Here is a 16,565-nt window from a genome sequence, read left to right on the forward strand (position 1 = left end):
ATGATTTAATTATAAAGATGAAATATGACTGGTACTTGTCACTTACAAATGCAAAACACTCATGTTAGTGTTATGTCTTCCATCCAGTTGCCCCCAAGGGCCTCCTGTGGTCATGCGTAAGGCTATTTGGAGGTGGCTAGATCCTAGGGTATGTGATCCTGGGTTTGGGGGTGTGATACTGGGATTAAGGGTGCATGGTTATGAAATTAGTCCACTGATTGGTTTAGCATAGTTCTGGGTGTGAATAATAGGAAGGGCCAACCTGGGTGTGGGTGGCAGGTAGCCTGGAAGGGATAGAAGGGAGAAGCAGGCTTGCTGTTTTCTGCTTTCTGCTTGTCCTGGCATGCCAAGGACTGTTTCTCCTCTGTGATGCCCCTCTGCCATGCCACCCCGCCTTGGGGCCAGCTGACTATGGAAACCTCTACAAACTGTGAACTGAAATAATCCTTTCCTCCCTTAACTTGTGAATATTTTGTCTCAGCAACAAGAAAAGTAACTAAGACAATTTCTATTTGCATAAGGAAAAATACTTATAATTTATGTTTTTATCAACCTTTTTCTTTTTATGCTAGACACACCAGAGTTGCATTTAATTTTATATGGAAAATAATACATTTACCTATTCGTTAAATTAAAGACTTAATTCTATTTGAACACATTTCTTCTAGGGTAAAATGAACCACTTTTGATTTATATTTTGATGGAAAAAAACCCTACTAATAAAAAAATCACAATTTCAAATAAAAGATAGTCTCTACTTTGGTCTAATCACTGCAATGAAACAAGAAGAAAAGGAGCTTTAAGACACTCTTATTTTCTTAGATGGTAAAGTGGTATTTAAGTGACACAATTAATGTCAATTTATCTATTTGCTCCTAGATTCAGACCCCATAGTGTAATAATTGGGATGATGGGAGGGTCTGTTGTCCAACAGATTATTTATTGTTCAATATTTTCTTGGTGTTTTCCACAGGAAACAAAGTATTAAGTCTAACAGTTATCTAGATTCCCATTGATTACAACTATTAGGAAAAAAATTAATAATGTATTGAGAAACAAAGCAGGAAATGGAAAAATAGTACTTACCAATATCTGAGACAACTGAGAATATGAGAATACATGATCTTTTTTTGAAGAGAACTTTATTACTTATGACAGTATTGAAACCAAGGAGAATTATTTTTCTGATCAAAAGTGTATCATTTACTTATCAATAGGTAAGAGAAAAAACCCATCTATTTTTTTCTTCTATTATCTACCAAACACAAATTGGTTACCATGGCCAAGTATTTGTAGCCAAATAGATTGACTCTTTGTGCTCTTACTTAACAAAAAGGAACATTAAGCGTTCTCTGAGTGGTGATTATGAAAATTCAAAAGTGAGTGTGTGTATATATTTATTTTTCTTCCTATAGACTACAGGCAGGTTTGAAAAAAAAATGCTGCCAAAATTCTCAAATGAAAATACAAGGTAGACAGATAAATGTGAATTTAAGCAGAAAACAACTATTTATTATAAATATATCTCAAATTATTTAATGTTTATCTGAAATTTAGTGGAATCCCTATATTTTAGCTGGCTACTATGCTCTCTTGTTCCATGAGATTCTTGATATGTGCATTTAACTCTCTGAAAGTCCATCATACCATTAACCCTAAGTCAATGCCTGCTCTGTTTACCTGTTTTGTGAACTGTGCAACTGTGTTCCTGCTCCCTCTTCTGGCTCTGGTAGCTGGATCTCATCCCATGTTTTGACAGCTCCCACTTGAAACTAGGGAGGCATTAACCAGAGTTAATAAAATGAACTTTTCATAATATTACTCATATAAAGTCTGACTATTCTTTTAATTTTTTCCTATTCAGTCTCCAAACATCTTTAAATTTTTACAGATACATCTTATATATGTTTACTCATTATGGTCCTTTGGGTAACCATAAACCAATGTAATATCCAAAATGATTTGTCCTTCAACCATTATATAGTTCCTTGGAAGGAATATTTCCTTAGTGATAGATCCTTTACTCTACTTTTGAGTGGATTTATATCAATATAACAAATTTCAGATTTCTACTGCAAAAATAAATCATTTCATACATTGCTAATGTTGGCATTTACAAAAAAGCAACACCATACTTTAAATTTCTGGAGCAAACTTAAATCTTTATGCCTCTCTGAGAGGTCATTCTTGTAAGATAGAAAGACCTTTGAAAGGAAGAAGCCTGATTCATATTATTATTGAGAATATGCTAATTTAAATATTGTAATCTTTTAAATTATGTCTTAGGAATTTTTGAGAGTTCAAGGATTTAAAATATTTTATCTTTTGATCAAGAAATGGAAAAACAAACCTGGAAAAAATGCCTGCATTTAAAAAATAAACAGTTTATATAGATAGCATTTTTTCATGGTTCATTACTACTAGAGACACATGTATTAATCAGTTTGCCATATGTTGGCACAGCTGTGATGGGTTTGTTCAAATCTCTACAGATTTTTCCTTCTTTGCTCAGAAACATTTTTCAATGTGAGAGCAAAGCACCATTGTGCTCTATGCTAAGACATAGTGCAGTGTCTGCATATGTTCTCTAATACTTCTTGGCAAGATTGGCAGTACATATTTATTTACTTATATGGTTCTTGCAAATAGTCCTTTACTCATGCTGTAGCACTTTTAAACAGCCTTGTAAATTAGGTATGGCAAATATTCTTTTCAGTTTTTCTTTCACGTCTTTGGGATCAAATTTAATGTTATCTTTTATCTTTTACATATATTTTAATATTACCTTTTATTGACTTCTATGTACTTATAATCATTTCTTTACTACTTCCCTTACACTGAGCATGGAATACTTTATACTTCTTCCCACAGGCTTACCACAATGTGGTATAATTCATGAGAAATTTCTTAGTTGTCTAGCTCAGTCCATTGAGCAACACAAAGAATTATTTTTATTAGTTAGGAATTCACTTGTTGGAAGTTAGTTTACAGGAGTTGTATACTATCCAGATTGGAACACAGAGCATCTAGCATTGAGCAAATCCATTCATTCATGCATTTACTCATTCACTGACTGTAACTACTAAGTTGTCTCTTTTACAAAAGACTCGATTTTTTATATCATTTTAAAGAGTAACAATTTCCTTCTTACTCTTACAGCCAATCACTCACATTTTCTACCATGTGCCATATAGGACTAAGAAATCGGCCTAATGCTGACAGGAATCTGCAGCTTTAAAAATGCAAGAGAAAGCTAGAGAGAGAGAGAAAGAAAGAGAGAGAGAGAGAAAGCACTCAGTTTTGCAGGCTTTACAATTTTGATGGTGTGCATACTCCTACCATCATCTATTTTAAGCTCCCAGCTTTAAAAAAAAAACCTGCTGGTAAAATTTCTCAAATAATAGGAGTCAGCTCTGAGAAAACCATATAAACAGGTTTCAGCACATTATGGAATGCTGACTCTGAATGCCTGCCTCATCTCAATTATTAAAAGAACTTGCCAAATCTTTGGAATTCTCCCTGGAAACATATTTTTATTAAAATCTTAGCCTGGGGTTATTTCTTATTCTCATATCTGCTTAGTTTCAAAGGAAAGAAATTTTAGACACTTTTACATTTATCTTATTTTCTTTAAATCCATTAGCTTTATTCAGAGTAAATCTTAGAATTGGAACTGAGGCACTTTGTTCCAGGTAGTCAATCGACCTAAACAACGACAAAAAGAAATATCTGCAGGTTACAAATCCAGACATGTCCAATTGCTAGTATTGTGTAAAACAGAAAAATCTAAATGTGCTTAAGGCATTTGTCATAAATATTCATCATAAGCCTTGTAAATATGCACTATGTCTATATTATTACATATCACAAATGCAGAGTGGAAAAATAATTGGAATATATTCATTTAATACTTCAAATCTCCATGTCTTTGCATGTAGTTAGAAATTTCAAAAAATACCTTAAATATTCAGATTTTATTTATCAAATGTAAGAAAAATGCTAACATATTCCTGCGACATTTTAGTTTGTTTCATTTGTTTATTTATTAAGGGTGCATAGATACTAAGAGAATGTGGTGGGCAAATAAAGATTATGTGTTAAAAAAGTTAAAAATATTAATTTTTTAAAGTGTGGGAAAGATCTGTGGATTTTGTTTATCTCTACTATTTATGGCCCCATTATAATAGATAATCAAGAATTGACTATATTGTAATTAGAACTGAAGTTGAAGAACACAGCGAACAATTCACAATTTATATTATAATATAGCTCATCAACCCACTAAATATATATTAATAGGGCATTCAAAACCATCCATTTGGCATTTCAAAGGAAGCTTCCCACATCTGGTGTGATTTGGGATACATTATTTAGTGCCCTCTCTGTCTTTCAACTATTTTTGTAAGTTCTGCTTTGCATAATACTGCAATCAGCCCTTGAGTAAGAAATGTTAATGTAGTGGAGGATAATCTTTATCTATGGACAATTCTAAAGAAAATAATACAATCAAGAAAAGAATAGAGGAATCATTCTGAGGCAATTAGTCAAAGCATAAATGAATGTTGATAAATTTTGAGATTATTCAAAAATTATAGGTTTTAACTAACAATTGATTTTTGAAAATTTCACTTTTAAAAGTAGAATTTCAATGAACTTGTCTTGAAATTATATTTAGCTATAAAATCTTCCATATTTTAATAATAATAGGTGGATAGAACAGTATTTCTATGTATCTGTTCTTTGGTGCTCTAAAGTGTACTCTGATTCACCTGATTTAGGAGTACCATTAATCATTTTGTACTTCAGAGATGTAAGACTGGCAATGTATGGGGTTAAGAATATTTGTTTGATTTTGGAAGTAGTAAATGAAACAACTTCTGGAAACCATGTTTGATGCTAAGCCTCCACAACTTTTGAGAACATATTCTTGAACAGATTTTTTGGAGGTACTTAGTTAAAAAATTTAAAAAGCCACAAACAAAAGGTACTGTTAAGACCTATTAGCTAAATACAGGTATTGAAAAATTTAACTCATTTTATTTTTTTATCTGGTAGTGATCAGGCTAACTGGATAGGTGAATAAAGATAAATGGTAGAATACAGGATTAAATATTAGAAATATTGCATCTTATTTACTGTATGAATATATTTAAAATATCTTTTAAAAATATTACTGAGAAAAATGTGATCTAAATTACAAATTGATCATAGAAGCTGACATTAGCCAAGCTCATATTCTGTGTCAGGTAATGTTTACTTTTTAAAAATATCATTAATATGAACAACATCCTTAGAATAAAAAGTATTTGAATTAATTCTTATCTTAATTTTAGGAAAATGAATCTTAGAAATGGAAGAAAAACTAATCCTCAATTAGTTATGAAATTAAGGATCTTACTTTCAAACATCAAATGTCAGAAGTCAGGAGCTATACTCCTAATTTGAAGACTGTTCAGGTGAGAGAAGGCAACACAAAAGCCACTTATACGAGCTACTTATAAAAGATGGAAAATACATCACAGTATTTTCTATGCCAGAAATCATTACAAAAATGAATACATAAAACAGGAACAAATTTGTTGAAGATATCAAATATATTTTCCTGTTACATTGATCCAGCAATTTAATATATTTTCCTAGGAAGAAAATGTTCTTACATTTAGAGTTATTCAGAAGAATAGTGTGGACTACTAGAAATATTGTGTTCAGTCTCTGATTTGAGGAATGCTCTTCATTTTTCTTTGAAAAAACAAAACAAATCTTTCAAATTAGGACCTTAAATTAACATATAATTACCCGTGCTAGACCAATAATGAATTAATTTTCATTTTTTCTCTATCAAACTTAAACGTGAAGATGTGTGTGCATATTAAGTTGAAAAGGACAAATTTATTATTGGTTATTTGACTTACGGATTGTATGCAACAAATAGCAGCAATTTTTTCTTTCCTGATACATATTTTGTCTGAAAAAAACCAAAAAATCTAGCAGTAGTTAATTATTCTACTGAGAGTATTGATTTGAGTCATTTTATTTATCATTGTATCTATGTTGATATCATGATCTATCTTGTTTCATTATGAAATGTTGATAGTTGTGTAATTATGTAATCCAGAAAATAAAAGGATATAAGAATTGTAAATGACTACAAAATATCACAAAAGTAATTCTGAACCATGTTGCATTCACTTAGCATAACTGCTGGTTCAAAAACTGATATGTAAATCATGTCATTTAAATGGCATCTCTCTATGAATAGAGTATAATTTGATAAACTGAACTTGTTTCAGTTCTTAGTCTTTCTAGAGTGTACCATTCACATGATTCCATCTGTTGGTTTACAATCATGTTATTTAATCTCGCTGTTTCCCAAAGGCCGTACTTACGATACATGTTTCTAGGTTTGACTCCCACATACATTGACTTGACAGACTTTCTGAGTTTCATGTACTGTAAGGTGATTTTGAGAGGTGTTGTTAATATTATCTTTCAAAAGGATAAATTGGCTTTCTTTTTTTTTTTGGTAACGGGGATTGAACTCAGGAACTTGCGCTTGCGAGGCAGGAGCCAGAACCACTGAATCTAAATCCCTGGCCCATCTTTCTTTTTCATAAGAAATTATTATGTGTGACTATACAGAGTACACATCCTATGACGCTTTCTTTGTAGGTATTTATGATATGCACAAAGTAAATCCAATTTAAAAAGCAGATGAATAAGTATCATGTAAAATTGTTGAAAATGTTGGAAAATATAGATTGTATTGGCCCATCAAAGCGTATCCTTATAACATAATAATTAAATTTAGCTAATGCTTAGTACAGATAAGAAAGTATATATAAGCACATTTATTATTTTCCTTTACCTTTCTTGTCAACAAAATTGTACATTTTTTCTCATAATTATACCAATCTTAATATATGTACATTCTGACAACAAGAAGTTATGACAGTATAACTCATGAACATAGAGAAGCTTTGATTTTTTACTTTTTATTGCTTTTACATTTTAAAACCTATGTCTTAAATATATTCTCATAAGTAGTCTTTACTTTTCAGATCAGTAAGACTTGCACCATATTTTTTATAGGAAACGTAAAAGTCTCTTTCATTTATTAAACCATTTCTTAGACTAAGTCTAATATTCTTATTCTGCATGTTGTAAAAAATGCAAATATTAGGGGTCCCCACATGACAGTTTAATCCATGTTTCTATGGTAAGAACAATGAAATACTATACTTTGAGCAAACACAGCAGGTAATCTTGCTATATTTTATAATTTTATATCCATAGATTCTATATGTTTTACAACACATCCCATATTTGCATATGTGGATTGTACGCATGATTAAAAACACTGACGAATATTTATTACTGCAAAACACCCCACATTGCCATTGATCACCTTCTAAATACTCCCCCTCACTCAAGCACACTTATGTAGTTGTTATTACCAATGATATGATATGTATCTACAAAATGAGGGTCCCATAAAAACTCTGAATACCAAAGCTAATTGGAATTTCCTAATATGTGAACACATCAATGTTCCATTAGACTGAAATGGCCAATTCCACTAAGGCATATGGAATCCTCTCAAACATTGTCTTATACACCTCTTCATTTGTCTGGTCCTGATTTGTATCCTTCAGAATTAAACTATAACCATTTATTTTTTGAGCTCTAAGAGTCTTTCTAGAGAATTATCATCATAATCATCATCGTTAAATTTTTTGGCAATGGAGATTGAACTCAGGACCTTTAAACTGAAATGTATTCCTATCTCCTTTTGCTTGTTTCTTTGTTGGTTTGCCTTTATCTTGAGACAAGTTCTCATAAAGGCACTAAATTTTCAAAGATGGGCTCAAAAGTTTGGTCTTCCTGCCTCAGCCTATTAGAATACCGAGGTGAGAATTATGCACCTAGAGAACTAGTGAATTACGAGGGATTGTTCAGAACCCAGAATTTATGGCCAATTGGTAAAAATACAGGTAGTTTAGAAATCCCTAAAGGATAGCCAGCTTCTAAATGAAAGCTATTTTATTAGGTATCGTGCCTTTTACCTTGTGAATTGCACGATAGCTTCCATTGGTTAGTGGCTAGTGTCAGAATTGTACTGCAGTGGGCCCATGGGTGTCTGAACAATATGAGTATTTGGATGCTCCGTTTCTTTCTTTCTTTTTTTTTTTATATTTGTACCGGGGATCGGGGGATTCAACTCAGGGTCTTGCGCTTGGCAGGCAGGTACAGCGCCACTGAGCCACATCCCGGTCCTGGTTGCTCCATTTCCTGAAGGAAACAGCCACATCACTCTAGGCACCACCAGCTCCCACATCTCTCCCTTACCTTTGCATTAATGCAGGCTCTTGCCAAGGCTTACTTACTGAGAAGAGGATACAAATGATGAGGTTTACAAATAAGAATCATAAACAGGTAAAAAAAAATTGGGACTTGGAGTATAGAAAATGTGTTATTCTTATGGAAAGTAAACAGTACTTGGTAGAATTATATAGGAAATAAATATAAAAGTAATGCAAGTCAAAGTAACTACCACTCTTCTTTCATCCATGTTAGAAAGCTTGACATTTGAGGACAAAATGAAAACAAAGCCTCTTTGCAAATGTAGCTTGTACAAAAATGAGTTCAGTATGCATATTCTCAACTATTTCACTGGAGAAAGTTATCCTCCAAACAGATGGAGAAAAGAAAAGATTCAAGTAATCTCTAATTGCGTCACTTTGCACGCAAATTTAGTAAAGGGAAATAATACATCAAAATCCAACAAACCAATGAAAACTTCACCTTATTGAATAAAAAATGCCATGTTCAAGAGTGCCACTGGATAACTACTATCAACTGCTGCTGTCTGATAAGTACATTATTTTATAATTTTTTTTAAAAATCAAATTTGTTTTAATGCATACATAAAACATAAAAAGGTGCATATTATGGCACATCATGATGTTTCAACACACACGTGATGTCTTTAGGTTAAATATATCTATCTCCTCAAATACTGATTGTTTTTTTTTAATTAAATTCTTTTATTGGTACATTGTAGGTATACAACACAATTACATTTCTTATTGGGAATTGTACCTTTACATAATGCATCTTGGTTCTTATTTTTTCCCCATTCCTAGCCCTCCCTTCACCCCCTCCAAACCTTCCCTATTTACAAAGACTTTATTTTCATTTTTTCCATTATTCAGCTTTTTTCCTTTCCCTTCTTTCCTTTCCCCTGCCCCTCCCACTACCCCTACCCCTTTGGACCTTTTCTTCCTATTTTGCATGATTGATTATTCATTCTAATCATTGGTACATTATTCTTAATGAGTTATATTTTGTTGCTGTTAGCTTTCCATTACTGCACAAAATACATGAATCAATTCACTTATTAAGAGAAAAAGTTTATTTTGCATCATGGTTTTAGAAAATTCAATCCATAATCAATTGGGCCCATTACTTTGAGTCTGTGGAGAAGCAGCATATAGCATGATGACAGTGCACTGAAGAGCAAAACCACTCATCTCATTTGCAGAAAACAAATAAAGAGAGATAGGAAGGGACTGGGAATCCCACAGTCTCCTCCAAGGTCCGTACCAACGACAACCATAAGGCCCCATCTCTCAAAGTTTTTACCACCTCCTAATAAAATAATCCTGGGTAACAAGCCTTTACCATTTGAACTTTTGGAAGGACACAGATTCAAAGTATAGCAACTGCTACATTAACTAATATTCTTCAAGATTAGTAATATAGACACAGCCTGTAAAATTCTGTTGGTACTTGTTTCAGAGGTGAAATTAAAACTTATAGTTATTTCAAGTAAACCATTATAATCTAGCTTCAGTACATGGGATATGGACCTACCCACACATACATACACATATACACATATATGTACACATGTACACATGTGGGTATGTGTGTGCATGTGTATGTTCATATTTTGCTGACTATTTTAATAGCACATCTATCCAACAACAAAGGCAACAATGGCTTGAATTAGTTATAGTGGAAAAACAGTTTTTTGCTTTGCCTGACTGCTTCCAAATAGTTTATGCATCTTTACACACTTCAACAACACACAGCAGATTTTCTGCATTCATTGCTTGTGTATCTATGATCACAGGATTGGAAGGCTTTATTCCTAGAGGAATAATACTTGTGTATATGCTGTGGAACTATTTGAAAGCTGTGAGATCTTTTTCCCTTTTGATAAAGGTGAAACATTCATCAAAATCTTGTCATGTTGTCAAAATTAGAAGATAAAAGGTAAAGAAACTTGCTGTAACATGATGGCTAATAATGGCTTCTGAAAAAATAAATAAACTCAGTATTGGAACTGGTTGTTTAAAAAATGCCATCCATCAGAGATGAATACAATATAGACTCCAGAATAAATATAAAAACAGAAACAAAATGTATTATTCTACATATTGTACTTTACAGTTATTACACTACAATATAATTGGAAAAAATGTGTTCTTTAGATTGACTCTTATAAGTTGCTATGGTTTGATTATTTTTTGAGTGTGTCCCCTAAGAATGTATATGTTGGAAATTTGGTTCTTAATGTGGCAGTATTATTAGAAGGTGGAGCCTTTAAGAGATAGATCCTAGTGAAAGGAAACTGGACAGGAGGACCTTTGCCCTAGGAAGAAACTAATTTAGTTCTCATATGACTCTGGTTAGTTCTCAGGAGAGGATTGTTATAAAACAGCAAGACTGGCTACTTCTTGATTTATGGTTTCCTATGTATTCATGTAAACTCTCACAAACACGTGCAATGTTCCCAACAGGATGCAACAGGATGATATGACATAGCCACAGAGTCTTCATTAGAGTGCAGCAGACAGTGGCTGTGGTTTTAGATTTCCAAACCGTAAGCTAAATAAATAAACATCTATTCTTTTATCTAGCTTCAGGTATATTGTAATAGAAACAGAAAACTGACTAATACAAAAGTAATCATTCTTTTCTTTTTTGGTACCGGAGAACAAACTCAACCTTGCACTTTCGAGGTAGGTTCAGCATCACTGAGCAAAATCCCTAAACTGAAAGTAGTTATTTTTATTTGGTACTTATTATGGTACTTTTTTATTATTATGTGTGTATGTTCTCTTTGCTTTTGAAGATTTTGAGCTCCTGTAGACTAGTAATAGATCTTATATGATTTTGTAATCATCAATTGTAGATTGCACTTTGTCACTCAAAATACTTTAGAATTTATAAATGAGAGTTAGAATTTGTGACAGATAGTAGAGGAGGGGTACTAAGACCAGAGAATGGGACATGAGAGCAGAGAATGGAGTTCCTGAGCCCCATTCTTCTGGGGAAGTGTTTTAAAACTACAAATAATTGCAATAATATATTAAGTCTTAATATATTAAAATAAAAGCATTTTATCAATGAACTAAGCAAAAGTATATTCATATAGATATTTGAAATCCAAAATAGAAGGTGAAATGTGTTCCTACTAATGGTCACAGTGAAAAAGTTAAAAAGTTATAAAGTTAAACTAAGAGTATAATTTTAATTTTTAAAATTATAATTTAAATTGTACAAATTTATGGGGTACTGTGTACTTGATACACGCATACACTGTACGAAGATCAACTCAATGTAGTTAATGTTTCTGTCTCCCTAAACATATTTTTAAAATATACTAGCAAGAAATAACTGCATATATTTATGAGGTACAGTGTGATATTTCAATCCATGTATATTATACGTAATCATCAAATCAGTATAATCAATGTTTTCATCTCTTTTATCTTTTCTCATCAGAATGTATAATAGTGACTACTGCAGGCTGGGAAAAATGTGGAGGGAGAATATGGAAGGTTGGATATGAAAAAAACTGGTATGAAAAAAAGCTGTTTTAATGTTCTACAGAGCAATGTGGTGACTATACCTTGCAATGATCTACTATTGTATCATAAACTAGGAGAGGAGAGCTTGAAAGCTCCACATACAAAGTGATAAATTATTTTTTCATAAAGAAACAAAGTTTCTACAAATTTAAAAGGCTTCCCCAAGGTTTCAGAGTGGATTGCATGTTAGCCAATATAATCTGCTTGAATTCCAGTGTACTGATTTTTCAATACACAATAAAAAAATTAATACTCAGAAAGGAAAACATCTCTTGGAAAGCTATAAACTTGAATTTAAAGGATTGTAGGGATTGTGAGAACATCTGAGAAGAAATGAATTTCCTACTAAGTTTGCAAAATGCAAATGAAGTAGAAGATAGCTTTAGAGACAAACACTTTTATTTTCTGGCACCTCTTCCTTTTTAAGCCAAATGGATATTTTTCCCGTATAAATAAAGAGTTACACCTTGTGGTTAAAGTTATATGTAATGTCCTGCTGATTTATATTCATAAAATTGATTTCCTGTTTTTCATTAATCATGTGTGAGCCATTTTAGATAAAACATGTATAAAATATAGAAATGTCAAGTGATGATAATGACTCAAAAGATTTTACATTAAATGTGTTAGTGGTTATGATTGGGTCTTGATAAACAGACACACTGAGAAGAGTAAATATGCTTTTGCTCCTTTAGGAGCATTTAGAAATTTCCTGAAAAACTTCATGTGCATCATAAACAGACTCTTCAATACAGGATAGAGATGTGTTTTATTTTGAAAACCAATGTTATAAGATGAATATCTAGAAATGATAGCAATAATTTTCTTTAATTACTGTTTGAATATGGTAATAATGTTTTCAAATAGCAGAAATCAAAACATTTCTATAATATACATGTAAAAACTAATTTCTTTTTGGAATATATACTGATTTTACATAGTTTGCACTTTTTCTTGTATTAATAGAAAAACTACACTTTTAACACAAGAATAAAATGCCATTTCAAATTTCTTGACAAATATATATTCAAAGATAAAAATAAATCTATATATATAACAAATAGTTCTGAGTAAATATTTTTCTTTTTTATATGAAAACATTTACTAGATTCATTGTTATAAACATCTATAGAATAAACTTAATAGTACAAGTGAAATTCATACCAGATGTTATTATTTAATGATTATTTATACCTTCATAAGTAGATATATTTAGTTATATAAATTAATTTTCCCTATAGTATAATAGTTTGATTTCAAATCACTTTATTTTTCCTGAATCTCCTTTTCCAAAAGGTTTTGATACAAATATATAGGTACAAATTTTTTTTAATTAAAAAAAAATGAAACACATGTGCATTATATATATATTTTATATGATTTCGTTTCTATGCAAATGCTTATGTGTGTATACTGTAAATATGTGTTTTCATTTAATTCTTCAAGTTTAAAGAGAAACTCTATGAATTCTATAAAAGCAATGATTTCAATCATAGTAAAATATTTAAATCCCTGTAGCCCTCCATAATCATAGGTTCTGCATCCTTGGATTCAATCAACTGCAGATTTAAACTATTTTAGCAAAAAAATAGCGTCTGTGCCAATCAGAAACATACTTCTTTATTTTTTCCTTGTTATTTTCACTAAACAATATAGTATAATAATTTTATATAACATTTCAAAGTAATTATAAGTATTTTCAGAATAATTTAAATATAGAGGAAGATGTGCATAGCTTATATGCAAATATTGCACCATCTCATAGCAGACATTGTAAATGCACGGATGTTTTTGGGGCCCTGGTACAAACTACTGAAGGGTATTGAGGGATGACTACATATCACAGTAAAACTGCCAAGAATAAAACAAAAAACAAACCAGCAAAATAACCAAGAAAATATCTAAGAAGGTAAAGAAAAATCACCTCTCATTATATGGTCTGATAATAAAAATGACAGTGGAGATTTTATCAGAAACAATGAAGACCGAAAATATGATCGTTGTAAATAGGGAATGGTGGAGGGGGTGAAGGGAGGACAGGAAATGGGGAAAAAATAAAAACCATGATGCATCATGTAAAAGTACAAGAACCCAGTGATAAATGTAAATGTATTGTATACCTAAAATGTACCAATAAAAGAATTTAAGGAAAAAATATATAAAAATATGGCATCTGTGAAGTGCTTGTAAAAAGAAAATGTACCAACCAAGATTTAAATCTCCAGTAAAAATATCATTGAAATATGAGTAAAATGGAAACATTTTGAGATAAACAAAATCATAAGGAATTTTATCCCAAAAGACCTACCTTTTAAAAAACTTTTATGTTTAAAAAATGGTACCATGTAGAAACTTGTTTATGCAAAAATGAAGAAATCTTTAAAATATTGATAAATGTCAGAGAACTCTCTGTATTTTTTTTCCTTTTTCTTTTCTTTTTTTTGTGCAATCAGGATTGAACTCAGAACCTTGTGCTTATGAGGCAGGCATTGACACCACTGAGCTAAATCCTGGGCCCTTTGTATTTTATTTTTTGCTAATTGCTTTAAAAGAAAAATTTCCACAGTCAGTGAAATATTAATTTTTTCATGTTTAATTCCAAAATAATATTATTCAGAAGAATAAGTATGCAAAACAGAATAGAATTATTCTGAAATATAGGGTATTTTAATTGAAGAGATAGGATCTACTCACAAAGCCCTTATTTTGGAAACACAGAGGTAATTTTGAGGTGCAGCCCAGAGAACAGTGTGCCTGAATCAAGATTGTCAATGGTGAAACATGATCACTGTAACTATCCTGGCTTTACTTTGTGCTGAACTTTTCAGACAACTGTAAAGATTCACTGAATCAGTAGAAAATGGTGACTTAAAGGCAGGAGGAGTGATACTAAAAAAAAGTTAAGATTTACATTACTATATACAGGAAAAGACTTAGGAATATGGATATATAGATATAGTTTCAATCAGTAGGATACAGAGTGTATCAAAGTTTGCATCACGGTTTTTGGTCTGTTGAACCAGAGGACTATGTTTGACTTTAGGAGGCTTGAAGTTGTTCATCCCAGTGATGTAATTTGTCACTATTATGTGTAACTTTCAAACACTTTTAATGTGTTGTATGCATGTAAAAATTCTAGGACAAGTCCCTGAAGATCGTGAGAACAGCATTTTGAATTGAGTGTTGAATTTTTATTCCTGAAATATTGACTCTTCTACTCAGGAAATAATTGAGAATGTCCATGGATATGATATGTAAAATGAATACTCAAGAAGAGTCAAGCATTGCTGAATTGAAAGTAACTGCTTTCTTTACTGAAAGGCAATCATAAGAGAGATCTGGACCCTTTGTTTTCAGTACTTCCCTTACAGCCAGATCTAATGCTCTTGTATAATAAAATAAGCAATTTAAACTGCTTCTTTAATCAACAAACACTTGATCAATCACTGACACATTGAAGAACTATTTATGAAGTATATGCTATTTATATTGCAATATATGCTTCAAGGGGATATAAGGAAAAAAAATTTTCTTTTACAAAATCAGGAATTGAACTCAGGACCTTGCACTTGCCAGGCAGGTGCTAGCGTCACTGAGCTAAACCTCCAGCCCATGAAAATTTTATTATATTTTCTGTTCTCATGAAAACTAATTTCAGAGACATAGCTATGACATACAAAATTGTGAACAAAAATCACATCTATTATTTTTTTAAAGTCTCTAATTTACAAGCTATAGGATTCTAGCAAAGGGAAAAATAAATTTAATTTAGAGTACCTAAGGAAGATATAAAGGGACGAATGTAGTTTAGATTTTCTTCTACATGAGCTTGAAAGATCCAATTTAGACGAAAAATTAAAAGTACCTGTTAGGGAGTATCAGGGCCTTCATTCCAGTCTCAGACACACACACACACACACACACACACACACACAAATGAGTAGGAGAAACATTAGAAACTGCAAAGGCCAAATGTTACTGTACATAGTAAAAAAAAAAAAACAGTCCAGCACCATGTTAGTCTGCACTGTGGCTTTGAGAGAGCTCTGGTTTTGGGGAAATTGTCAACCACTAAATGGGTACATAGTAAGTAGATTTGAGAAAAAGGGATTCAGAACTCCAGGCTAACAAGGCTTATATTTGGGGATTTTCTGCAATGAAAATCAAGAGAAGAGAAAAAAAGGAAGGGATTTGTGGGTGCAGTGAGTTATGCATTTTATAGATTTGCTATGTTTTCCTTCTACACACAGATATAAGGTTTGTTTGAAATTAAAGGGTCTAATGGACGGCTAAGTGATCTCGCTCAACATAAGAGCAACAAAATAATATTTATGTCAATAATAATAATAATAGTGATAATGATAATACACTTGATCTTAGCCAAAAGGCCAAGAAGCAATGATAATGATAATAAATAGTAGCTTCATTCTTTGAGAGCAGTGTAGCTGATATTATTTCAACTTCCATCAGCTGCTGGAGCTAACTTACTCTAGTATTTGAGTCAAAAATGAAGATAGCAGTAAATTTTTCAGACTGAGGAAAACATAAAGTTCAAATAATTAGCAGATGCTTGTTATTTCCTGTTTTTTTCCATTGGCTTTGAGAACTGAGACCATCTGTGACAATGCGAGTTAAAGTTTTGCCTAGGAAAAATAAGATAGCAAACCAACAAACAACATTACTTTA

The 16,565-nt window shown here is 31.8% G+C and overlaps 1 pseudogene; it reads right to left on the minus strand.

Moving 5' to 3' along the window:
* Positions 1–16,150: 16,150 nt before the first annotated feature.
* On the minus strand, positions 16,151–16,279 carry LOC147823144 (U2 spliceosomal RNA; annotated as a pseudogene).
* Between the last annotated feature and the right edge of the window lie 286 nt (positions 16,280–16,565).

This window comes from Heterocephalus glaber, unplaced genomic scaffold (genome assembly GCF_053883595.1).
Source record: "Heterocephalus glaber isolate CG9 unplaced genomic scaffold, H.glaber_assembly_v1.0 deba00001600, whole genome shotgun sequence".
Classification (NCBI taxonomy): Eukaryota; Metazoa; Chordata; class Mammalia; order Rodentia; family Bathyergidae; genus Heterocephalus; species Heterocephalus glaber.